This window comes from Cololabis saira, chromosome 4 (genome assembly GCF_033807715.1).
Source record: "Cololabis saira isolate AMF1-May2022 chromosome 4, fColSai1.1, whole genome shotgun sequence".
In the NCBI taxonomy this organism is placed as follows: domain Eukaryota; kingdom Metazoa; phylum Chordata; class Actinopteri; order Beloniformes; family Belonidae; genus Cololabis; species Cololabis saira.
In genome coordinates this window covers 29,300,473-29,328,007 of record NC_084590.1, presented here as the reverse complement: position 1 = coordinate 29,328,007, position 27,535 = coordinate 29,300,473, and the positions used below count along the sequence as shown (strand labels likewise).

General features: G+C 40.2%; 1 pseudogene; it reads right to left on the bottom strand.

Moving 5' to 3' along the window:
- Positions 1 to 20,324: 20,324 nt before the first annotated feature.
- Positions 20,325 to 27,257, bottom strand: LOC133442522 (uncharacterized; annotated as a pseudogene).
- Between the last annotated feature and the right edge of the window lie 278 nt (positions 27,258 to 27,535).

Sequence of the window (27,535 nt, the reverse complement as noted above, 5' to 3'; positions counted from 1 at the left end):
GGAAACGTCCAGCTCAAAACGGCGCGTTGCGTCGTGCTGCGCAGCGCTGCATCAGTGCGGTCAGTTAGTGACAGTCCAATAGAAAAATAAAGCAATAGAATTGATTTTGTCGCTGACGCTCGCTCACATCGCATGCACTTATGACATGGTGTAACTCCGCCGGCCGGAGCTTCCACCATTTTTTCGTAGCGGTGTATCGCGTCATTCGCGTCAGGCACAGTGCCTCATTATCATAGCCGCCCCGCCCACTCAGAATCCCTCATAGAGAAGGAGGTTAGAAACGGTGAAGATAAAGACATGGCCCACAGGCTGAATTTCTAATTTATTTAACAATCAAAAGATTGTTTTTAAGACATTCAAGGCCTGTTTAAAATAGGGATTAGGTGCCATAATAGGTCCCCTTTAAGCAGATAGAAACTCAGGTTCATGTTTCTCCATTATATCCTGTCCAGAATAGATATATGAGAAAAAACATTGTTTATTATATATCCTTGTGTTTGAAGTTTTGTCTAGTTTTTCTTATAATTCCAAATACAACTCTAGGAAAACGCAGGTAAGACATTTATACCAATTCAAATTAAAATAGTTACTTTAAAACCTGTTAAATCTGACAGGTGAGCTAACATATGGGGTCAGACTCAGGTGAAGTGGATTGTAATGACAGAACATATTGATTTCCTTCACTCTCACCTCGCTTTTGCTGCTCCTGGTTGTGCCACTGTGGAGGATGGAGGTTTGAAATGAGACCATAAAAAACGCAGCTGTTGTAATTATGTCTATACCTGCTCAGTTGATTTAGAAGGATTTTCCTTCTAATGATATTAATAAACTATATGTGACAGGCTTGACATCTGCATTTTTTAAGGGAAATATTCCAACTATATTTAATGCATTGGGTGTTTAATAACAAGCCGGGGTAATTATCAGCCATTCCACACCGACTGACAGAAGTGCTGCTGAGCTTGTGCGACACTCATTTACAACACTGACATCTTATTAAACTGAAATGAAATGCACAGATTCAGGAGCAGTATTGACCTTCGCTTTCACAGGTTTCCTCTGAAACCCCCGGAGACTGACTCAGATGGAGAGGTGGGAGTCGAACCCAATCAAATTACTCTAAAGGAACATAGCAGAGTAAAATTGGGCTCAGGCTGAGCTTCTATTGTTCTCGGTTGCTAAGTGAATGTCTGCTGCTTATTATGAAAGTACGTCTTTGATTCCAAGTTTATGCCCATAAATTGTGTGTCGCTCCTATCAGAAGTTGAGAAAATGTAATGTTTTCAGGCATTGACATTATTATTATCACCTCTCCATCTACAAGCTGCTTATGTCTTAAGTACCATGTAAAAAACAAACAAAACACTGTCTTCATACACAGGCTTGGCTTTATAAACTTAAAAAAAACAGTGGGTGCAGCCTGCCTCATATCATACCAAACATTGCTCCAACCAGTTACCAACAGTCTGATTGTTGCTCAAGCACATTAAGTGGGAGATGAGGGAGAAAGGCCTGGTAGAGATCATGACAGGGCATTTCTTCTCAGGTAATGCTGGAGAGAGTGTAAGGGAGGAGCTGGCTCTTCTTGTTTTGTTGATGTTGATTTAGATGTGATATTTGAGATGCTTTTTCAATCATTTTTCACTTATAAAAAGTCATATTAAAGACTTTATGGAGTGACTGACTGCTCTCTCACTTTCACTTATCCATTCAAATTTGAAAAACTGGTTTCACACCAGCTACAAGTACCAGTAAGGAAAAGAAAAGAAGCTGTTCTTCCTGTTTAGAGTCACATAAGATGAGTTAAATTTGAGTATTTCCTCCTCACGTATGACACTACTGAAAACTGGAAACAAGCCAGTTTCTGTGGATTTTTTGTGATGACAAATACCTGAGGACTAGATGTCTGTGTCATCGTTTACACCTGTCCAACAACATTTTTGTTCTAGCATCTGAATAAAAAGGGGCCTTTGTTTTTGCCTCTACCAATGTTCGAACACCAGTTTCTAGAAAAATAAATCTCACTTATCCGCCACCATCTAATCAGGCCTGCTGAAATCAATGGTTCTGCCTCAACCTTTTTACACATACGGTGACAGATCGGACACCTTCTATCACAGCCGGTAATTGGGTTTGCTGCCAGCTAAACCAATTTTATTTTCTAACAGGAAGCAGGAAGAAGATAATTTCATGTAAGTTTCTGCTACCGCAAACAACAACTGCAAAAGAAAGACAGGCGAACTCTATGGCACTGCGCTTTAATTTGCATGACTGCTTTGCATTATTCCTTTCTTTAATTAAATTCCTTAGTAACAGTACTTTTCATATCAAATAGAATTCTATCACGTTTATATTCTACTCCCACTTCTACTCTTTATTACGTCTTGCAAAATTTAGCCAAGCTGAAATTTTAAAATAAGTCAAATTGAATTAATCAACCTGATCTGATTCAAAATCACTACAGACTGTGATGCACTCAAACTTGCACATATTGCTGCATTCAAAGACTCAAAGTGGCTGAGTGCAGCATTCTTCTGCATAGTTGGGTTTAGCATTTTTAAGGCCTTACATTATATTTATATTGGTTTATATCTCCTCTTTTTGTTTAAATTATATTTTCCATATGTCACTGATATCGATATGCTAATGTATGAGAGTACAGATGCAGAGAAGTTGATGATGACATTGATGGCTCTCATGTTTCTGATTAAGGATGTAATCAGACTATTTAGTGTCTCATACGAGGGTCATTACATGCTCTGCAAAGCCCCTCTTGACTGGCGGGGTAAAGCTGACTATTCATCTGTATCCTGCAGTGTTAGGGGGCTGCAATAATGGCTGGTGCAGCTGTGGCTTTTGGTCCAGGTGCGCAGCCTCAGAAATACCGAGCACAAATTTCAGTTCTGGTCACTGTCGTGGTAATTTACAGAGTGATGTATCATGTCTCCTAGGGGATGACTTGATGATATGAAAAACAATTTGGCAACCTATCACTCTGCAATTTGATGGAAGAAAAACTCCCCAGGTCAGTCTATCAACATTCGTGGGGCTGCCATTTATTGCCTTACCTTCTCCGCAGAATTCTTATTATCCTTCTAGCTCCTTTTCCTTGGCGTTGTCATGAACCTGTGAAGTGATGAATGGCGACTCTGATTTATATCTAACATAGAGAAAGCCACGGGCATTCATTAACTTTACGATCCAAATATGACTACTTGACTCTATATTCCATCTCTGCTAAGGCTTGTAAGAGACCTCAAGTGGAGGTGAAATTAAATCTAGCTCTTGTTGATGTATTTTTCCCTTTCAATGTCTCTGAACACAATATGGTTTGACCTTGAGGTGAACTTGCTATGTTGTCCACTCCTGAAATGGACACCTGTCTTGAAGGTTTTCCTCTTGTGGATAACCTTTCTTACCATGGAGAGATAAAGTCTAAATTCCTTGAAAATAACCTAATAATCCCTCCCAGATTGATGGGCAGCCATGACTGCTTTTCTAAATTTATTGCGCATGTCATTTGCCTCGTGGGATTGTATTGTTTACACAGGGGAATGCTCACAAACCAACAACCACCAAAATGCCTACTTTTATGGACGTGCTCACACATGCTTAAGGTTCCTGCCTTACACTGTTTTTCCTCACACTGCCTCTTCATTTTGACTTTTTATTGTCCTAATACAGTTAAAAATCTATCTGTCTATCTCTGGTGATTAGCATTTAAAATGCATATCAAACAAAAGCATTTGTCTAAGGAGGCTATACTGTTTATATTCAAATTATATTGAAAGAATCCAGGCAGCTGGATTCCAGGCAGCTGGATTCTTTCAAAGTTTATGAGATAAAAATCATGACTAATACATCTTGCCAAAATTGCAGCTGTGTGTCACTGTCCAAACAGCATCCTTTACTGGCAGTTACAAGACCATTTTAATAGTGACCATCTGGAACATCAAGGTCACACTGAAGGTGACTTACGTATTAAGCTGTTTATAGCTTAATATATTTCGCATCGATAAGGGTGCATTGAAGTTTTGAGGGAAAGAGTGATTAAAATGTGCTTATTCACAATAAACAATCAGCTGACACAATGTGCCATCAGTTGACATTTATTACTAACCAGACTGCATATGTACACTGTAAAAGTCTCTGCATTTCAAAGAACAATGGTTCCACCTGCAGTTTGCAAGAGATCATGTGGACAGTGATTTAGAGACAAATAAGCCCATAATAGTTTATATATGTATAGGAGTCATTTTGGTTAAATGAAGAGTTCTAAGTGATTACTATTATTTACTTCTAGGTTATTATGCTGGAATGCAGTGATTTTCTTCTCTTTATGAAAGCAGATCACTGCATTCACTGCAAGCTGCAAGGACACTCTCTCAGATTAATAGATGACAACAAGAAAAAAGAATATAGTCTCACAGTCTTATGATGGGCAAAGTGAATAAAATACAAGGTCGACAATAAACTATTAACAGGATACTCTCTGGAATGAACTTTAAAAAAAAGGCTATTACACTGAAATTCTGCTGCGTGTGTATACGTTCAATTATAGTATTTTAGACAGAAGGAAAACAGACAACATATACTGATCACACATCCATCAACCATTAACCTTTGTACCCTGCTGGAAAGATTTGTTCAAAATGAAATGGCTAACTACTGTAACAACTGCCACCTTTCTTGAAAAATTGCCTGTTGCTGTTGGTAGGATGCAGTACTATAACACTTCTCCTGAGACGGCAAGAGAAAACACTGGAAAAGGTGAATGAGCACATTAAGTGAATACTGAGAGAAAGCGAGAAGATTCACTGAGAATGTGATTATGACTTTCCACTGCACCAAGAAAGCTCTTCAATCTTTTATTTTCACTCCCAGAACTATCATAGAGAAACTCTACTGTACATACACCAATCCCAAGCTTCTGCCTTGATGGATTGTGTTAAAATTTAGATTGATACTCTTCCTAGGGAGATACATTATTACAAATATCATAGGTGTCTCTTCACAGAAATCCCCCAAAGTAGAAAAGAGCTGGTTTTGTCGGATGGCTAAAAGAGAGGAAAAAGAAAGGGATTTCTCTCAGTAGTTGGCTTTCAAAATCATACTGTCGCATTTTAAGTTAAGACAGCATCAGAGCAGAGATGACATGACATTGATTCATTTAGTTATCTAATATAACATTTTTTGGTTCTTCACTTTTCTTCCATCATGCAGATGGATGTTGAATGACCTCTAGGTATTCAAAGCCACACTATGAATCTGTTTCAGTTTGACTGTTTCAGTTGATTCAGTGGGACCAAATTTGATTTTCAGGTACAACTTCTTCTTCCCCAAAAGATGTTTTGGGAATGCAGGAACTTTTCTATACTCCTTATATTAATTAGAGGAAATTCCTTTTCATAATAGTCTAGAAGCAACAACTATTTGTAGGTCATAAAACTGTTTGTATAGTTTGAGTCTTCTCAGCCCTTCTCCAGATTTGGAAATGTCTTAGGACTTGGAGAACCATCTGTGATGCTATTCTACAGTGAGTGATCAAAACTAGTTGAACACAAGAAAAAGCATTTAAGCATTATGACAAGTTATTCAGAGCATCACACAATTGTTGGTGCCAACAGCAATGCAATAGTAAAGCCAAGGATTTATTGAAGAATTACAACCTGATTCTCATTCGCCCCATCAGAAGGGTTTTAGAACATTTTAGTGGTCGTATATTTATCCACATGGCAAATCATGGGTGCAATCTCTTAGTTTATGCTGACAGATAGTTTATATCCACTTGATCAGGCCATAATTTTGTTTCTCCCATAATTAGTCATCTGTTATCTCTATCTCATTTTCCTTTACATAAAGATTGCATTGCATAAGAAACTGTATTGTGGAATTTGTGAAATCTATTGAAAATACATATGTGAAGTGGGGTCAAGTCTACATGACGTATTATGTGCATGTGCATGAATTGGTGATTGTGGAATAATGACAGTTTCATTGGTCAGTATGATTAGAAGCAGTACGCAGCTTCGACAGGTAGATGCATATGCCAGCAAATTCAACCACAAATCAGTCACGCAGCAGCCAAACCCACACCACAAAATCCGCCATCACAACAGACGAGAGGAGTTGTGCTCTCTGCCTGTAGCTACATTCTGCTGGAGCTTGACCTTTTGAAAGTAGCTTTAAAAACATTATTCCAAAGAGCCACATCATCTCTCCTTTTGTAGTGTCAGGGCATTTTCCAAAACTCACGTCAACAGAGTGAATCAACAGAGCACACTTTATTTGGATCATGTGAAAAGAAAAAAAAAGGAAAGTTTTGTTGGGGAATAGAAAATGTAATTCATAGCAATGCAAACTGAAATCCGGGTAGCACAGAGAGCTCTAGCTGTGGAAGTCAAAAGCAGAAGAAAAAAATACATCATGTGTTACAGTAAGCCCTGCATATACGTTATACCTTCAGACTGGTTACGCCATGTTAACTTGGTCACTGTTTATTGTAAAAATGTCCTGACATTTAACTTTCTGCCTTTGAGCATCTTGTTTTCAGTCTTCAGCATCGGTTTTTTGGGGTTGTTTTTTTTTGTATCGCTTGCTTTTGCTTCTCGTCTATTTACTTTTTAATGTCTTTTTTTATATTCCAACTTTGCACTTTTTTAAGTCTCATAATTTTCATAAAAGCCCCAACCTCTACTATTATCTATTTTCTATGGCCAGTTGCCTTCTTCCAGTTCAGGTCCTCTGCCAGAGGCCTGGGGGTTTAAGGGTTGTATGCAGTATTTTTTGTTCTTCCTCTGACTGGTTACTTCTGGAAGAAGGTGTTCCTGGGATCTGATGGAGCCATTCTCCCAGGTCGGAGGCCAAAGGTCTGTGTGCTCCAATTACCACTGAGCACCATTGCCATCACCTATATATCTCCACTATTTCTACTTTCAAGTCTTCGTATTTTCTTCCTTATTGATCATGCTGTTGAATTGCTAGGTTTACCACTGCTGTTTTCTTTCTTTCTTTCTGACTTTGTTAAACACAACAATGTACATGGTTCTTTAACCCTCATCAGTTTATTAATGTGCATAAATAAAAAACCCACAGAATCTTTGTTCTGCCTGTCAGAGTTTGACCCTTCCTTCTTTATTTTGAAGCCTGTGTCCTTGGCTGCGTCCGAAATCGCATACTTCCACCCTAATTTTTTAGTGCGTCCGAAACATTAGAACGTACTCAATATGCACAATCCATACTCATTCCAGAGAAATATTTTAGTGTGGATTGATGGACACTAGCCGAGCAGAAACTTCCCACAATGCAATGCACCGGCGTTTGGTTGCTAAGTGATACGTATATGTCATCAGTGTTGTGCAACACGTTGATTTCTGTGAGAATGTTGAACTGAACGCAATGTATTTGCAAATAAAGAACTAGAACGTGAACTTGTTCATTCTGCAAATCACGAACTGGAATTTTAACTGTTCAAATTATGTGAGTTTCAGCTTCAGTGTTTAGGTCCAATTATTACGGAAGAATCCCTCTCATTTCACCAGCGGGCGGAGCGCACATTTAAAATACTCGACGAGCCCGTTGAAGTCTTAACGAATGATAACGAACGCAGATCCCAAAAAGGATTTTCTCTACACTATATGACATATTTCTTTACTTTTACCACGAAATACCAACACATTATTATCATCATCAGTCCTTATTTGTGCTGTGTGTGATCTTGATTATGATGTTAGGTAGGAGCTAGCTGACTTTTTCTTGTTAGGAAATGTTACAGGTGGTCAGTCAACCACTTCTTCTGTTTGTAGCTAAGATTAGCTGATGAGCCAACTGACTGAACTGATGCCACTGGTGTGTTTGTGTGTAGAAAGACAGACAGACAGGAAGTCTTATGATGGACATAGGGATGTTTTTTTTTTTAGAAAAGTAGAGCCAGGTTCAGGTAAAAGTGTATAATCACATGGTGTGACTTCATTGCTCATTGAAACCAAATATTTGATTTAAATTATGTAATTTGGATCAATTTATATAATCTATTAGAAACTGCACTAGAAACTAGAAACAAAACTACAGAGCAAGCATGCAGGTGAACAAGCCAGTGTGTGTGTGTGTATGTGTGTGTGTGTGTGTATGTATATGATCATGCATGTGTGTGTATGTGTGTGTGTGAGCGTGTATATGTATGTGTGGCTAAATGTGTCTGTGTGTGTGTGTGTGCATGAATGTATGATTATGTATATATGTGTATGTGTGCGTGAGTGTGTATATGTCTATGTGTATGTATGTGTTTGGGTATGAGTGCGTGTGTGTGTGTGTGTGTGTGTGTGTGTGTGTGTGTGTGTGTGTAATAATCCTATCAAAGCTCCACCTGAAGTATATCTATAGTGAGGGAGGGGGGGGGAGGCAACCCCGCCACCCGCGAGACCAGAGGCCGACAAGGAAGAACCCGGAACCCAGGCCACCCGCAACCCCACAGAGGGCGAGAAGAGGGCGGGAGGCAACCCACCGCCAGCGCACACCCCGCCCCCGGCGGCGTTCGAGGGGGGGCCCCACGAAAGTGGCCCTCCAGGACCAGAGGGGCGCCCCGCCGCGGAGGCAGCGGGGGGGACCGGAGATGGGCCGTTCCCGGAGAGGGAACCCCCCAACAGGGCGACACCCGCGCGGGCCCGACAACGGAGTATTTATGTGTATTAAGTGTGACAAAAACTGATCCGAGTGACCATCTCTACGTTTAAACACCACTCTTTGTCCTACACTGATGCAGTGTGGTGTGTGCAGATGCGAGAAGAAAAAAGAAGAAACTTGGCTGATGAATGAAAGAGACACCGTCAAAAAAACCTTAAATAGAGTTGAACACAAGTAGTTGAAAAACTGTGGCTTCAAATGAAGACGACGTTGAACTGTGTCGAATTGTGAACAATCGATTTCCTGGTGAGTAATGATCGATGAATTATTAGCATGTAACTCGCTAACCAAAAGGCTACACGATGCTAAATAAATAACCCTAAGCTTTGTACTCAGTAAAACCAGTCGGGAAGAACTTACAACAAGTTGAGTTGAGTATTAGGGCCAAACTAAGACAAAAAAAAGGGAAATTACGAGAATAAAGTCATAATATTATAAGAATAAAGTCGTAATATTATGAGAATAAAGTCGTTATTTATGAGAACTCTAACAGGAAGAGCAGTCTTCTCCCTGTGTTAAAATGAAGAATATTGAGCATCTTGTGAAGTTATATTTTGGTATCGGTTTCACAAATAAGGAAACACTTAATCGTTTGGCACATCAGCATCAAATTATTATCAGTATAAGGACTTTAAAACACTTTTTATTTCGAAGAAGGAACTACACAGACTTGGAAAAAATTGTGTCTTTTGTGGAAGAGGAGCTGTCTAGTATTGGTCGACTGCAAGGCTATCGGTGGTTACATCTGCGTGCCATTCAAAGAGGTTTTGTTGTTTCTCAGGAAAAAACAATGAGGATGATCATAAAGATTTTGGATCCAGAGGGAGTGGAGCTTCGGCGAGCACGGTATCTCCGACGTCGGCAGTACAACAGCAAGAGGCCCAACGCACTGTGGCATATGGATTCTTACGATAAACTAAAGCCATATGGCATTGCAATTAATGGCTGCATTGATGGCATATTACACAAACAGTGACCCAAAAGTAATCGCGGACTACTTTATAAACACAGTGACACACATTGGAGGCTCCACAGAGGGTGCAAGCGGACCCAGGTAAAAATGGGCATGTAGGAGAAATGCAGCTGTTCCTGCGGAGGAATCACCAGGACCATTATGTGGGAGAAGGAAGCTTTATTTACGGTGCAGCAGGGCCAATCAGCAGATAGAGTCATGGTGGGGGATCTTGCGTAAACAGAGTGTGAAATTTTGGATGGACATTTTTCAAGCCCTCAGAGATGACGGATATTTCACAGGTGACTTATTGGACAAAAACTTGATGCGGTTCTGGTTCCTCAACCTTATCCAGGTAATTGCTAATTAAAAGACATGATTATTTACGGTATACTGTTTATGAATCAAAATAACAAACATTCATAGAATCAGAGAATCTGCATGATGCTGAAAATCTTGAAACTGTTCAAAAATAGACACGAAATAGGCCTCATAACAATACATAACAAACCTCCTGTGTCTACTGAGCATTAATAACATCTCATAATCGAAGGAGAACTAATTAAAACGGATGTCCTTAACATGAACCTATTATATTATTGAATTATCAAGGACACTTTCGTGTTTTTGTGTTTAGAAATGTTAAAATAGTTATATATAAATTAAAGCTGCAAGCAGTGATGAACGGGACCTTGCGCGTGCAATTTGACTTGACTGATGATGATGATGATGATGATGGTGATGGTGATGATGATGGTGGTGATGATGATGGTGATGATGATGAAGGCGATGAAGGCGATGAAGGTGATGATAAAGATGATGATAAGGATGATGATGATGATGATGATGATGATCACATATCGGCCAATCAGCTACTAGTATCACTTCCGCCGTAGGCTCTGCGTTGGTGTAACGCGGAACCATAAATCAGCCTGGAAGTTACACGTGTCATTTGTTGATGTTTTTTCCAGGATTCTGATTGGCTGGCATGATGCTCTCAGCGTGAAACAAGTCTTTTTTTTCTCACAATCGAAGGGAAAAACATGAAAATTGATGTGCAGGAAATTAACCCACTAATGTTGTGTAATTAACAATGATACAGTGTTGTTTCTACCTTAAGAAATGTTGCAGATATCATTGTGAAAATCGCCGTTAATGTCAAAACGGACAGTTCAACAGTGTGCGTGTGTGTGTGTGTGTTTTTTTTCTCTCGCACCGGAGCCACTCATCGTCTGCGCTCCGGGACCTCCCACTTTAGAAATTAAGCACTGGGCCTGGCATATATTTTAATAACGGGGCCATGCAAGAGAATTGGTGGTTTTATTACTCAAAGGAAGTAAAACAAGCACATGGTTCATACATTTCCGTCAATAAGATCCATTAAATGAGGGTAAAATAACCAAAATATATTTCTTGCTATGAATATGATAAAATCTGCTTTTCATGGCGAAACTATCTTAAAATATTGCAATTTAGACCGAGAATCAAAGAAATGGCAGCAATTTTATTTTTCCTCCACAGCCGAAAACTTGAAAGTCACGTGACAGAAACGAAACCTAACGAAACCTATTAAAATGAATGAGCCACGGAACGCGTTCACATCTCACGTTTTAGGAGGGCAAATCGTAACATTGGCCACGTTTTGCAATGTGGACCAACGTAGCCTGTACCACGTTTTCCTGTGAGACTGGGTTGAATATTGTAAACCCTCTACGTTTTTGCACTTTGGACCACCGTAGCCAGGGTATTCTGACGAAATCTGAAAAAACCTTGCAACCAGAGCAAGCAAGAGATTATGTACATTTATTGAGTGAATATTATGAAAGTGAAATATGTATTGCTAGAAATATAATCAAAACGCATTTCTATGCAGAAACTAACTCACAATATTGATTTTATTCCCAGCGTGTCCAGCAACCAAAAATGTAACCATTTCACGTTATTAAAACGTTCCAGTTTTACATTATTCTGACGATTTCTGAAAAAACCTTGCAACCACGAGAAAGCAAGAGATTATATACATTTACTGAGTGAATATTATGAAAGTGAAATATGTATTGCTAGAAATGTAATCAAAACGCATTTCTATGCAGAAACTAACTCAAAATATTGATTTTTTTCACAGCGTGTCCAGCAACCAAAAATGTAACCATTTAACGTTATTAAAACGTTCCAGTTTTACATTATTCTGACGAGATCTGAAAAAAAACGTTGCAACCACGAGCAAGCAAGAGATTATCTACATTTATATATTGCTAGAAATTTAATCAAAACGCATTTCTATGCAGAAACTAACTCAAAATATAGATTTTTTTCACTCAAAAATGAAAAATGTCCACCGTGTTTGTCAACTCAAAATATAGATTTTTTTCACTCAAAAATGAAAAATGTCCACCGTGTTTGTTGGTATCACGGCCAGAATCTTAAAAGTCACGTGACTTGGACGCAAAACGAATAGGCAGAAAAATGTAACAGTTATACATTTCAAGCGCTAGAAAAATGTAACAGTTATACATTTCAAGGGCTAATATTGTAACCCCTCTACGATTTTGCACTTTGGACCAACGTAGCCAGGGTACGTTTTTATATGAGACTGGGTTGCTCAGATCATATGCTTCCAGTGTTTCATCTGCACGTTTAAAGGCAAAGGCAGAGAAAGCGGCTTTAGAAGAGAAAGCTGCTGCTCTGCAAAGGAAACATGATTTGGAGGAACAAGAGGAAAAACTCACACAAGAAACATTCAAATTAAAGAAAAGGAAGGAGCAACTGGAGCTTGATGCACAAATAGCCATTGCTGATGCAAGACTTTCTGCGCTGGAAGGCAGTGATGTTGGCAGATGTTCGGATGGCATGAATTCTTTTTTTTTTTTTTTAAGATTTTTTTGGGCTCTAGTGGCCCTTTATTGAGATGCAGACTGGAAAGGGGTAGAGAGAGAGAACGGGGAAGACACGCAGCAAAGGTGCGCGGGCTGGATTCGAACCCGGGACCGCTGCAGGAGGAGGACTGTAGCCTCAGTATATGATCCGCCGCTTAACCCACTGCGCCACCGAGCAGCCCAGGATGGCATGAATTCTTAAGTGAGCAAAGCACTTAACGTACCAAGCCATGAATTCAACCCACAGGCCAGTGAGTTTGTGCCGAAAGGAAACACCACAGCTTTGCATCTAAGCTCGACTCTGCCACCCATTACTCCAATAGGTGCGACCTAAAGTTTACATTAAAACACGCCAAAAAAAAAGGGATATCACTCTCAGGCCACAGTTGCAACCAAACACAGGAATGTCTCATGCCCTACATCATCAGTCTGCACATAGCAGATCATCAGTGTGAAATACAGTGGACCAGGATGCTATTTGTGGAATTATGCAGTGGCAGAATGAAATCACCAACATGCTCGTACAACAACAACTGTCAGCTACTTTACCACAAAGAGACATAATCGTATTTGATGGTGACCCATTGCAGTTTGTCTCCTTTATGAGAACGTTTGAGCATTGCATTGAAGAGAGAACTAGCAGTTACCAAGACTGTTTGTATTTCCTGGAACAGTACACCAGGGGGCAGCCCCGGGAGCTGGTGAGAAGCTGCCTTCACATGACACCGCAACAAGGGTATCAAACAGCAAAATGTCTTTTAAAGGAACATTTCGGCAATGAGCACAGAATAGCGACAGCATACATGAACAAAGCATTTGGATGGCCTGTAATTAAAACAGAGGACATTCAGGCACTGCAGGAGTTTGCGCTGTTCCTAAGAGGTTGCTGCAACGCTATGACAGAGTTACAATATATGGAGGAGTTGAACGTTCCATCTCACATGAGGCATGTCTTAATGAAGTGGCCATACAAGCTGCGGGAAAAGTGGAGGTCCACAGCTTGTGACATACAGGAGCGACGAGGCTACAGAGCTACATTTCTTGATATGGTGTGCTTTCTAAAGAAGCAAGTCAAAGTCTTGTCTCATCCACTGTTTGGTGATATTTCAGATGTTCGACCAAACACCTTGAAGTTTGTAAATACAAGCAAACTGCTACCCAGGAGCAAGGACGGATTATAATGACCACGGGCCCTGGACACAAACTCGCTATGGGCCCCTACCTACAATAATATCCTATGTGCACGGTGCATGCCCTCCCCAATCACTCAGTTTGGTCACACAATAGCGCAGAGAATCCACAATCACACCGTGTGATTGTGGATGGCGGAGTGGCGGAGCGTGGGTCTCAGTACAGAGGGGGCGGAGCATTCTCCATGGGCCCTTATGATAGTCATTTTAACGTTCAACAACACCTCATCCTACCCATCAAACAACATTTAGTCTCACTTTTATTGAGCCAAGCCTATAGGCCTATGCTGCAGAAAGCAGAGTAAAGTCACAAACTTGTTCAGAAGAACACACACACACACACACACACACACACACACACACACACACACACACACACACACACACACACACACACACACACACACACACACACAAGCCTGACAGCTGTCAATCACACGGCGCTGAAAACTCAGTCACGGACTGACTCAGTTCCATCTTTGATACAGCTTAAATACAAAAAAAAAACATTACACAATCTATTTAGATAGATATAGACACAGCGGTCTATAACATCATTTCTGAGCTCTAAAACAGAGAATAGACTCGGCGGTCTCGTTGAAAACAACACACAGCTCATTCAAATAGGCAGGTGGTCAAGGCTACCACAACATTCTGATAAAGAAATTATTTATGAAGGTTACACTGACTCACCAATGGTAGTTGACTCTTCCATAAAACTCTGTACATGCTTAGTCCTCTTTTAAAGTTTAGCGCTCACCTACTTCATGGCCGCAAATTTGCCGAGTCGGCAAATTGGCTCCAACTGTTAAGGTTGATTTATGGTTCCGCGTTAAATCAACGCAGCGACTACGGCGTAGGGTATGCGGCGATGCGCGGAGGCTCTGCGTCGATTTAACGCGGAACCATAAATCAGGCTTTCCAGCCAATCAGCGTTGGCTCACGGCCCTGATGCGTTCAGGACAGTTGTAAATTAAGAATTAGCCTACACTGGCCGCACAATACACATTTTATCGTAATTATAGCCTACAATTTACGATTATATATGAACGTATCACACAAAACGGGGCCCTATCATTGGGCCCTATGAGCTTGTAAATTTATTTTAATTTACACATTAAAAAAAAAAAAAAAATGTTTGAAAGCCGAGGGCCCCCATTGGCTCCAGGGCCCTGGGCACACGCCCACTTTGCCCATGCGGTAATCCGTCTATGCCCAGGAGCAACATCAAAGGAAGCAGTTTTGCAACCACCATTTCAGCAACTGACCGTGCTGTAACCAAACCCCCAGTGCAGAAGATTCCCAGACAGTCAATAGGATCAAAGCAGTCATCCTCAGAATCTTGTCTCTACTGTCAGGAGTCACACCCATTGCTCAATTGTTCAAGGCTGAACAAGCTTTCTCAAAGGGAGAAGATTGAGTTCCTGAGAGGAAAAGGAATATGTTTTGGATGCTTGAAGGCTGGCCACATGAGTAAGGAGTGCAGGAGCCGTCTGACTTGCAGTGAGTGCAGTCTAAAACACCCTACTATATTGCACATCCACAGCAAAGACAAGAACAAGGAATCAGAAACACCTGTCAGCAGTACCCTTGTCTCCCTAAAGGCATGTGGTTGTACTGGGGCCGGAGATGACAACTGTACTCTTTCCATCGTGCCAGTACAGTTAAAATCTAAAAAGGGAGATAAGGTGCTGCGGACATATGCTTTCTTGGATCCTGGAAGTACAGCTACCTTTTGTACTAACACTTTCGTGAAGAAGCTGAACCTACAAGGCAAAACAACCAACATCCTACTGCGCACTATGGCCAAGAAAAAGTTGTGGAAAGTCAAGTGATCTCAGGACTGGAAGTATCCCAGTTGGATGGAAATCAATTTGTGGAGCTCCCAGAGACCTACACGCAGGAAACAATTCCTGTGTCAAGGAGCAACATTCCCACTCAGCAAGACATTAAAAAATGGAAATATCTGCGAGATATCAGGATCCCAGACTTGGATGCTGAGGTGGAAGTCTTAATTGGGACTAATGCGTCAAAGCTTATGGAGCCCTGGGAGATCATAAAAAGCGAAGGTGATGGACCATATGCCGTGAGGACCCTATTAGGGTGGGTCATCAACGGTCCTGCAAGGAGCAATAATGATTGTTGTCAGAGAAGCTGCTCAACCATTTGTGCCAACAGGATATCCGTCGCCAGGCTCGAGGAGCTGTTGATCTCTCTGTTGATTTCTCAATACAACCAGGACTATAGATACACTTCAGGTAGAGCTTTGTTTGGTTTATTACACACACACACACACACACACACACACACACACACACACACACACACACACACACACACACACACACACACACACACACACACACACACACACACACATACACACACACACACACACACACACACACACACACACACACACACACACACACACACACACACACACACACACACACATATAGCCACTTAGTCACATACATATACACAAACATACACAGCCACACAAACATATACACACACACACACACACACACACACACACACACACACACACACACACGCATGATCATATACATACATACACACACACACATAGACATACACACTGGCTTGTTCACCTGCATGCTGGCTCTCTAGTTTTTGGGGTTAGGTAGCGGTAGCTTAGCTCAGACTGCGATCAGATCTCAAGATTTAGGTCGATTGCTGTTGTTGTTTTGGTTGGCTCCGTGCCGGTTTCGTGTTTTGTTTGTGGTTTTTTGTTGCAGATTTCCAGTGCTTGACGTGTGTTTCCGTGTGTTCCTGCGTCCTGGATTGGCAGTGGATGTCGTCACCCCCCCCCCCCAAAAAAAAATGCACATATATATACTTTTGGTTTCTACCGTCATGGTATCAATCATTAATATGTGTGCAGACAAGAAAAAAAAAAAAAAAAAATACAACCAGGACTTCAATGAGAAGACGTTGGAGAAGCATGAGATGTCAAGGGAAGATCTGAGGTTTATGGAGACCTTAGAAAAGTCCACTTGCATGCAGGATGGTCATTACTGTATGGACTTACCCTTTAAGGTGGATGACATCACCATGCCCAACAACAGGTGCATAGTTGAACAGCGCATTCAAAGTCTCAAGAGGAAGTTTGAACGGAATAAGACCTACCAGGAGGAGTACACAGCATTTCTTACTGGCACGATTGACAATGAATATGCGGAAGTGGTGCCTCAGGACCAGTTGGATGGTAAAGATGGCAGTGTGTGGTATCTCCCTCATCACGGGGTGTACCACCCAAAAAAGAAAACCCTGAGGGTTGTTTTTGACTGTGGGGCAAGATTCAAAGGAACTTCATTAAACTGTCAGCTGTTGCAAGGTCCCGACCTCGCTAACTCTCTCTTTGGTGTCTTAACAAGATTCAGAGAAGAACATGTTGCTCTGATGACGGATATCCAAGCTATGTTCCATCAAGTAAGAGTGTCAGAAAAGCATGTGGATTTTCTTCGTTTTCTGTGGTGGCCAAACGGAGACACCTCACTGCGTCCAGTAGAACATAGAATGAGAGTGCACATCTTTGGGGCAGTTTCCTCCCCGAGTTGTGCCAACTATGCTTTGAGGAGGACTGCAGTGGACAATAAGGCTCACTTCCCAGAGAAGGTGACAGATACCATCTGCAATAATTTCTACGTGGATGATTGTCTGAAGTCTTTGCCCACAGAGGAAGAAGCAACACAGCTTGTTGAGGATCTCACTAGCTTGTGCTCAAGAGGGGGATTTCAGCTGTTAAAGTGGACAAGCAACAGTCGGGCTGTATTGTCATCCATTTCTGAGTCAAAGCGCTCAAAACCAACCAGGCAGCTACATCTGGAACAAGACACTCTGCCTGTGGAGATGGCACTCGGATTGAGTTGGTGTGCGGAAAGTGATAGTTTCACATTCAAACCTGCAGTTGAAATACGGCCACACACCAGACGTGGAATCCTTTCAATCATTAGTTCCATCTACGACCCATTAGGATTTCTATCACCTTTTACCTTGTTACCAAAGCTATTGTTGCAAGAAATGTGCCGAAAAGACATGTCCTGGGATGACCCTATACCCCAGATATTCTTGCAACGATGGACAGGATGGCTGCTGGACCTGGGAAGAGTGGCAGAGTTTAAGATGGATCGTTTCATCAAGCCGATGGATTTTAGAGGACCCCTACATGCACAGTTGCATCATTTTGCAGATGCCAGTGACCATGGTTATGGTACAGTGTCCTACCTTAGGTTGGGGAGCCAGGAGAAAGTGCATCTTGCATTTATGTTGGGCAAGGCTAGAGTTGCACCATTAAAACAGACGACAATTCCTCGCCTTGAACTTACCGCTGCTGTGCTGGCTGTCAAAGTAGACAGGATGCTGAGGAAAGAGCTATCACTGCAGTTGGAGGACTCATGTTTCTGGACTGACAGTCAGACGGTGCTGAAATACATAAGTAACGAAACCAAACGATTTCATACTTTTGTAGCAAACAGAGTGGCTTCTATAAGAGAAGCTACAAAGGTTGTTCAGTGGCAGCATATAAGCTCTAGGGATAATCCTGCTGACGAAGCCTCCAGAGGTCTGACTGCAAATAGCTTTCTAGCATGCACAAGGTGGATTGAGGGCCCTGATTTTCTGCGACACCCTGAAGTTGATTGGCCAAGACCCTTTGATCCACAGCCCATTTCCTCACAAGATCCAGAGGTCAAAAGGAATGTTATTGTAAATGTTATCAATACACACTCTGAGGATGCAACTGCTAAGCTCACGAGTTTCTGTTCAGAGTGGACAAAGCTCAAGACCACTGTTGCTTGGTTCGTTCGGCTCAAAATGATCCTCCTGGAGCTAAGGAGAAAGAGGAAAGAAGTGGTTGCTTCTTTTACTGCAACAGGCTCACTTGTGCAACCTGAACCAGGTTCAGTACCTGTCGGACCTGTTCTGGAAGAGGTGGACAAGAGAGTACTTGCCGCTACTGCAAGAACGGCAAAGGTGGACAAAGCCTCGAAGAAGTTTTGTGATAGGTGATGTTGTCATTGTCATGGATCATACTGCACCTCGTGGATCATGGATTATGGGAAGAGTAACAAAGACATATCCGGACAAGGGAGGACTTGTACATTCCGTACAGCTGAAGACAAAGACAGGGCATTTGGAGCGGCCCATATCCAAGCTTTTTCTGCTACAGGAGGCAGTATAAAGTTTTTGCATGGTTATGACCCAACGTTGAGTCTAGTGTCTGTAACACCAGACTCAGAAGATGGAAGAAAGAGGAAGATTGGACTATTTATGGCTCCCTTTTTTCTTGAATTTAATTGTTCAAGCAGTCACAATTAAGGGGCCGGTGTGTAGGAGCCATTATTTGTCTGCTTATTTCAGTCTTTTTGTTTATTTACAAGTTGTCACTTGGTGGCAGGTTAGATGGTGGTTGGATGGTGGTCTTAAGATCCTTTGTAACCAAGATAATTTAAAAACTTGAATCAATTGTAATTGGATCAATTGTAATGTAGACTTTGTGTTTGAGATGGAATTAATTGATTTGACTTGATGTAAACCACTCCCACAACAATCTTTCTAGGTCTGTTTTCATTGCTGAGCTCTGCCAGGGGAAACTGAAGCCTGCTCGTATGGTTGTACTCAGACTGTTTGAGTTTGAAGCCACAACCACAGGTATCCTTGCAAAAATACACGATGCCCTGCAGAGTGATGACCCTCTCATCCTGACTGATGCCCAGGGAAATGAGATTGTGGACTCTGAAGGGACAAGAGGTACTAATTGAAAAAATGAATGATTACATAATAAATAAAAATACTTTGTTTGATCAACTATATGCCCCATCTACTACAATACTGTGCCTTCTTTGTTTCTTAACTTTTTGACCCACAAAGTATTCTGTTTTGCTGCAAATGTGTTTACATTATATCTGTTAAATGATTTGTCTTCCTCTCTTGCTAGGCTCCAAATATTGGAAGCAAAATGCAAAAAAGTTTCTTGCTGTCCCAGAGCAGAACTTCCATGAGTTCCAGCAAGGAACAAAGGGAAAGAAACTGAGGTAAACATTATAGTTACTGCCTATTAATATTTGTCTTTCATTTTGTTTTTAATAACATCTCTCTTAGAAAAAGGGTTATCTGAAGAGAACTGGTGAATATTGTACGATTTATTTTTTGTCCCTCCTTGTAGTCATAAAGATATGGACTCCACCAGTCTTCAGGAGGTCCAGGATAAAATAGAAGAAGTGATCTTGGCTGCTCAAGGACTGAGTGAAGTCACCACAGTCATGAAGGACCTGTCAACACATGCCAGCAACACCAGGGGCACCATGCTGGTTCTGACCCACAACATGATAACACACATGAAGGATGCCTTTGGTTGTATTGTGTGCAAAGGTCTGTAACATAATTTTCTGTTTGATCTATATTAAAGTCTACCTTTAGACAGGATCAAATTGAATGTCGAAGTGAATCAAGCATTAATTCACTTTTGCATGTTAAAGTGAAACTGTCCCTTGCCATACTTTTAAACATATGTAATATATAGGTAAAGAGAAGATAATATATTGAACTCTAATCTTGCATGTGTATTGTCCTTTTTATTTTCTTCATCAAACAGGGCTAATGGAAGAACCTGTGATGGCCGTGTGCTGCAAAAGCTTTGTTGGCTGCAAAAACTGCGTTGACCAGTGGATGCTGACATCCGACCAGTGCCTCAAATGCAGGCCAAATGAGTTCTCTGTCAATGCACACAGGCTGATCGGTCTGGACAATGTTCTCTCCATACTGGGTGGTGTAATTAAGATGTGATTGTATCACGTTCTGTGATTTAAGCTTGATTACCTCTGTTACAGTACATCTGGCTAATTGCCTTGTTCAAAGCCAGTTGGAATTTTGCACTTGTTCAATGGCTGTAGAGGATACAGAATATTTTTATTATATATTTTTTGTATTTCATGTTGCACTTTAGAAAAATATGTTCACTGGGTGGGGAACATAGTGTAATGTTTAACATTGCTATTGTAGCAAGTGTTTAATGTTGTTGCAATTAACCTCTTAAGCCTTAGAGGTTAAAGGAAAATAATAAAATATACATTATATCCACAACCAACTTGTCCTTATTTGACATGTTCATGCATATTGTTGCGTAATGTTTATCAGATACAGCAATGCATCCTGAAAAGGTCTGGACTGGATTGTTTGATACATGTTTTTTTATGTAACTCACCTGGGATTCTGTGTGCATTCCATGCAAGTACAGCTCTTGTTATGCCAATCTTGCACAGCTCAGCAGTAAGGTTAGATGTACAGTATCTGGTGACGTTGCCGTCCATGTTGAGGACTTCCTGATCCTGCAGCTGCACGAGGGCCTCCTTCAATGGGTAATTTACCCGGTTGTTGATCTCTACCCACATTCGCTCTACTGTATGATTCTGTAGACAAGAAAAGGGTAGTTTTTTTTTTTACTTTAAAAGGTGGATAATATAAAACCAACACTCAAAAAAAAATCCCCACTCAATTTAGTCTGCAAAATCAATATGGTGAGAGGAAACAGGATTATATCAGATGTAAAAAAGTTAACAGACAATATAAAGAGGGTTGATTGGGAGTCCAAGGAGCAGGACCATTGATGTGTAGGGGTACCTACAAGCACATTTTGTACATTAAGGACCTCACCTTTGTTGACTGAGTTTGCAGATATGGTTGCCTTTGCAAGTTGTGTCTGTGGTTAGACAGCATCTCCTGCATGTAGAGGGACAAGTAAAATTCCTTGCCATGGTCCACTCTGACCTGGTCCCACATCCCATATTCAAGAACTGCTGATCTATAAAATAGTGAAACATGACTCAATCATATGTTGACTCCTCAAATGTTAAGTCTGCAATGTAGGATAGACCAAGAATATTGCAATGTACTAGGGCATTGTGTGCACAATTACAGGTGAAACTCAATAAATTAGAATAAATATATGCTAATTTATTGAGATAACATACCTAAATAAATTGTGCAACAGAAGCCTGCAGATGACTATAAATGTGATTTATTGTTCTCAAATTTGTAGTGGAAGTGTGTGAGGCTTCAGGCTATATCCCTATTGTATTTCCCAGCTAATAAATCACATCTATAGTCAAAGTTGCATAAAAAAGATTCAGAAATCAGAGAAAGGGGGCATTGAAGCCAAAAAAAAGGTTGAGAAGCACTGTACTAACCTGTAAACGTCTTCATAGATTGTGAGGTTATTTTGACAGGCATGGTTGCATGGGCAACAACCTTACTGCTGTACCCATCTATTGCGAGAACATGTGTCACTCCAAACATGACCAATTTCTCGTTCTGGTCGATGTGTACTTTGTGTCCCATGTATGCAGCACTGTAGGGGACGGGGTTAAGGTTACGTGCGCCCTTTGGGAGAAAAAGTAAGTAAAAGTCAGCTAGTAAAATACATTATACCATATACTACAACATTAAAGGCTTGCAAAAGATACTTACACGTTTGCGCATTTCGTGATAGGGACAATGAGTTGTTCTCAAAATCTTCCCCACTCGGCGTTCACCAGCAACCACTCCCATCGCAGACAGATACCCGGTCATCATCTTTCGGCCATACTGTATGTTGACCCTGTCTGATGAATCAACATAAGGCGTGACATGTAGGCCTAGTCTACATGAAATATAAAATATAAAACAGAGGTGGGTAGAGTAGCCAAAAATTGTACTCAAGTAAGATTATTGTTACTTCAGAATAATATGACTCAATTAGAAGTAAAAAGTAGTCATCCAAATAATACTTGAGTAAGAGTAAAAAAGTACTTGGTTAAAAAACTACTCATGTACTGAGTAACTGTTGAGTAATGTCTGATTTATTTGTGAAGACATTTAATCAGACAATCATCAGACTCTGTTAGCCGCGCTTCTTTCCCCCTCCAGCACAAACGTCTCTTCCAGCCACCGGCGCCGTCCAAAAGCAATATCTTATAATAAACACACATCAACTGTCTGTATTGTTAAATTTTATTTATTGTTAAATACAATTATAAAACGATTTAATAACAATTAATATATATTAAAAACATGAACTAGGTTTGGGTTTGGGATTTCTTTTCTGAACCCAAGCGCACGACCCCAGACAGGGTTAAACTTTGGGACAATTTATTTTTATATCTACATACCTGAGATCTCAGATGGGTTATTATATATATTTAAATCTCTTTTGGTAAAAGAAAAGAAAAAAAATAGAGCTGTATATTGTGATCTAACTTAAACAGCATAGATACTGTAGTATTTTGACCCAGTACTCACTTTCTCTTACATTTAATATTTGTTTTTATATGTGTTCATTTATTCATGTACTCTTTTGAAATACTGCACTGTAAATAATCTTGTGGGTTCAATATATACATATTTCTAAACTCAAGTGTGGTATCTGGGGTGGATGTTGTCTGATCTCACAGCGGTCTCACAGCAAGAAGGTCCTGGGTTCGATTCCCGCCGGGGGACGCTGTGGGTGCTGAAGTGCGTGTTAGTTCCCCCATGACTTCAGTGCCCACACCATGGGTGGGGTTGGCGAAAGGATCTTTCTGTGTGGAGTTTGTATGTTCTCCCCGTGTTCCCCTGGGTAGCTAGTGTGAGCTACCCTCACAAAAACATGCACACAGTCCTGGGCTATACATGCCCCCTCTGGCCAACCGGGGCGCCAGATGGGGTGGGGAGGATCCGGCCGGAATAACGTGATCCTTCCACGCGCTACGTTCGGCCGGAGAAACCCCACCCTGTCTGGTGAAAAGATGCGGCCTGCTCACTCCTCAGGTTAAGGAGGAGTGCAGGGCCCTCCTGGGGTTGGTAGAGGATGGCAATGCCCAGGACTGTCAGTAGGTAGGAGCACGGGGTGGTAAAAAATGGGAAAAAAAACCGGGATAAAAATATAAAAAAAAAAAAAAAAGAAACGGCCTCTTAATTCATTAATTATCACGAAGTGACAGGAGCAGAGAGGGGTTACACAATATTTGTATTTACTAGGGGTGTAACTAGAATGTAACTATTCGCGATACAAAAACGCCACGAAACATGTCGTGGAGGTGACAAACTGTATCGCGATATTGGATTATTAATAATAATCTATTGTGTTGACTAGAAACGCGCATTCGACCCACGGACCAAAAATCTTTTTGCGGTCCCGATCACGGGACTCTAGCGGGGTTTTGAGCTCTGAACTTTTAAGTCTGGTGTAGAGTTAGGCCTTACCTTATTATATTAAACCTTTTTCGGGTCGTGAGTAGGATAAACACGGGAAAACTTCTTCCGAGTTGGAGTGTACTTTAATGTCCGCTCAACAGTGTAGGATTTTAGAACATCAACACAGCACCTAGTGCTGTATCACTCCCAATTGGGCGTGCTGTATCACGCCCAATGTAAAACAGACTAATCACTACAGATAAACTGACTAGTGTAATTATAGTCCCTGATTTACATCAGAATATAAAGAATACATTTATAAAATAATGAACCCTGAATTACCAAAATAACCTTCTTAACAAAAATAAATCTCTTCTTACACTTATAAGGTGCGCATGAATCAATCTTTTTTATGATGTAAAATTGTATGTAATTATTTACTTTTATTTATTTATTTCATTTTAGTTGTTACATTTCTGGAAAAGAAAAAAGTCAAATCATATATGAGAGAAACTATTCAGTTTGTGGCAACATATTTTTATTGTAACTGAACTGTAACTGAAGATGCATAATGCAAACCTGACATTTACTTTTAGTTCAGTTTGTGGAAAATGGTTGGCCTGGCTTTCTCTTTAAAACTTAAACAGTTATAAAGCATTACAAACTGTAACAATAGGGCAAATGCACAGCATTGTTTTGTATTTTGTGTCTTTCAAATAAAATACAATTTTTTCCACTCATATGTTCCTCATGCAAGGTTGTTAAAAAAATACTGCTATAATATCGTATCGCTATCGTGACCTCAATATCGTGTATCGTACCGTATCGTGAGATTAGTGTATCGTTACACCTCTAGTATTTACAGATATTTTTACCTTAAAGGTATAAGGTAAACATACTTTAGTACTTTTGTAGTAAAACAAATATTGGACAGTACCTGTCATAATAATTTCCTGGTGCAGCTCTGTGTAAAAATAAAGGCAGCGAATAACTGCTTCTTTTAAACGCCTGGGGTACAAGTTGATTTCAGTAATTAAACGTATATTTCTTTTAGGCCTATGGTTACAATCCATTCCGCTTTTGCTACCCAAAATGTGTTATGCTTTTCTTTCACAAATGTCGGAATGATGATCCAAAATTGTAAATTGTAAAATGTACAAAATAGTGAAATTTATCTTGCCTCACCGGCCAGCACAGAGTGCTCAGCACCCCTAAAGCTCTGATCATAGAATCGTCCCTGGTCTGATATATTCCTGTCTTCAATAAAGCCGGTCTGATCAGAATAGATTAAAGTTGGAACGACTGATTCTATTCCACTTGCAAGTGCTTTGAGGATGATTTTCAAGTCTGTGTTAATGAGGGAGAGTGGCCTATAACTGGATGGGTACCTCGGGTTTTTAAAAGAAGTGTCATCACTGCTGTATTCATTTGTTGAGGTACTAAAGAGGAAGTTTATATTTCTTTTACAACACTGTAAAAAAAATGGTTATAATATTTGCATTACCTTTTTATAATATTCTTCTGGCAATCCATCGGGGACTGGTGATTTATTGTTGGCTATTTTGCCTAAAGGTGCTTCTAGTTTGCTAGTTCATCTATTAATTTTGGAAGTTTTAAATGTTCTGAAAGTGTTTCTGTTTCAGATTTATTTATGTGTTCTGAGAAGTATAAATTGCTCTCGAAAGATTTGAATACATGATTAATTTCTTGTGGCTTCAGTATTGACTGTGACTAAACCGTTTCTTCTGATGGGTTTATGATCGGTGGGAGGGTGGATTTCTGCTTTTAACATTGTAAAAAGCAAGATTTTCAAGATATTTACCTATTATATTGCTGTACTGGAAGTTTTTATATTTGAGTTTTTTGAGTATTTTGTTTTTATAATTTTGTCTAAAATGTTTTCAAGTTGGGTTTGACATTCATAAGTTTTGAATTTGTCCTGTGGGATTTGTGGTATAGAAGTCAGTTCATTGTTTTACGCCTTTTATCTAGACCCTGTTCCATTTCTTGCTGTTTCTTTTCTCTAAATGATGAGTATGAAATGATTTTGCCTCTAGTGACTGCTTTACCTGTTTCCCATAAAAGTGAAGGTGAGATATTTGGAGAGTTGTTCACCTCCAGAAAGGATGTCGTCTTTTCTGATAAAACTATCAAATTTGGTATCCTGAAGAAGCAATGTATTAAAGTTCCATCATCTGTAAGGCTTAGTGGGGTGAAAGGCTGTTTAACACAAGGAAAATATAGGGGCATGGTCACTTATTATGATTGGATGGATTTTGGTTTTGGTTTACATGATGGGAGAGTGAATTACTGATAAGAAAAAATCAATTCGGGAGAAGGATTGATGGATGGAATAGAGGTGAGTATATCCTCTGGGTGAGTGGTTATTATTTCTCCAAAATGGTTCATATATTTTTTATATAATTTCTGTGGAATACCAATTTCTTGTGTTATTTTGAGAATGTGAATGGTCTATCTTGGGGTTAATGACACCATTAAAGTCTCCTGCAATAATTATCTGTTGAGTCGGTGAAGTGTGGAAAAAAAATGAAAAAAAGATGGTTTGTCATTGTTTGGGCTATAAATAGTTGCAAATGTGAAGTATGGTTGACGGATACTTTAATAATAATGAGCCTTACTTCAGGGTTTGTGATAGTTGTGGATTAGTGGAATGTTTTTATTTATTCATCTTTTTTTGCTGTTGTATGTTGATGAGAAAATATTGGCAAAATGTTTACATTTTACATCTTCTAATCACATGTGTGTAATGTATTTCTTGTCGGAAGCAAATATCTGCTTTCAGTTTCACCAAGTGTTAGATTACTTTAATTCTTTTCGACTGGGTTCTGAAGCCACACTCCATGATATCAGTTTAAGAAGTTGCATCGTCAGCATGATATAAATAAAAGGTCTTTCTAATATTGTTACTTTGGGAAAGTATGGAATAGATAGAAAAGTAGATAGAAGGTGTTGTCGTTACAAAAACGATTATTCACTGCAGATCTATAGACTGTACAGTGATGGTGATTGAAAAACTCACACTTCACACAGAAGGTGAAGGAAAAGGGAAGACGGACATAATAAAGGTTCTCAGTGGAGAGAAAGGTTCCATGCTATTGTTGAGATCAGCCTAGCTGCTTCTCACCGAGTTGTTTGATCACATAGAGCCAGGACAAGATATACGTTTTAGTAGTTTTATTTAAGCAAAATCATCCGGCGTTGTAGTTATACAGAATGCATTCTGGAGATCAAGCCTGGAGCACTCTGTCTGCCTCCGAAGTGATCTGATCTGCGTGGCGACCGCAGACTGTATTTAAACCTGCACCTTATCAGTTCAGACCCCGGCTGTTCCTTCTCCAAGGCCATCTTGTAGCCTGGCATTATTGCATAGTTTTTATAAGAGAGTTTAATAAGTCATATGTGGACACGTGATTTATGAAATAGACATCCAACACTATATTCCCTCAACTTAATTCTCTGAGCTGACTGTCAAGGTTACCTGCTTTGTACTGACAATATATTTGAAATTCCTCCTAGCAGAACCAGTTTGATGGTGGGCAACATCATAAATCACACGAGAGTATCACTACTTTGTCATGTGTCAGTTCAGATCCAATATTAGGAAACATAAAAGATAAACGGGAATCAGTGCAATATAT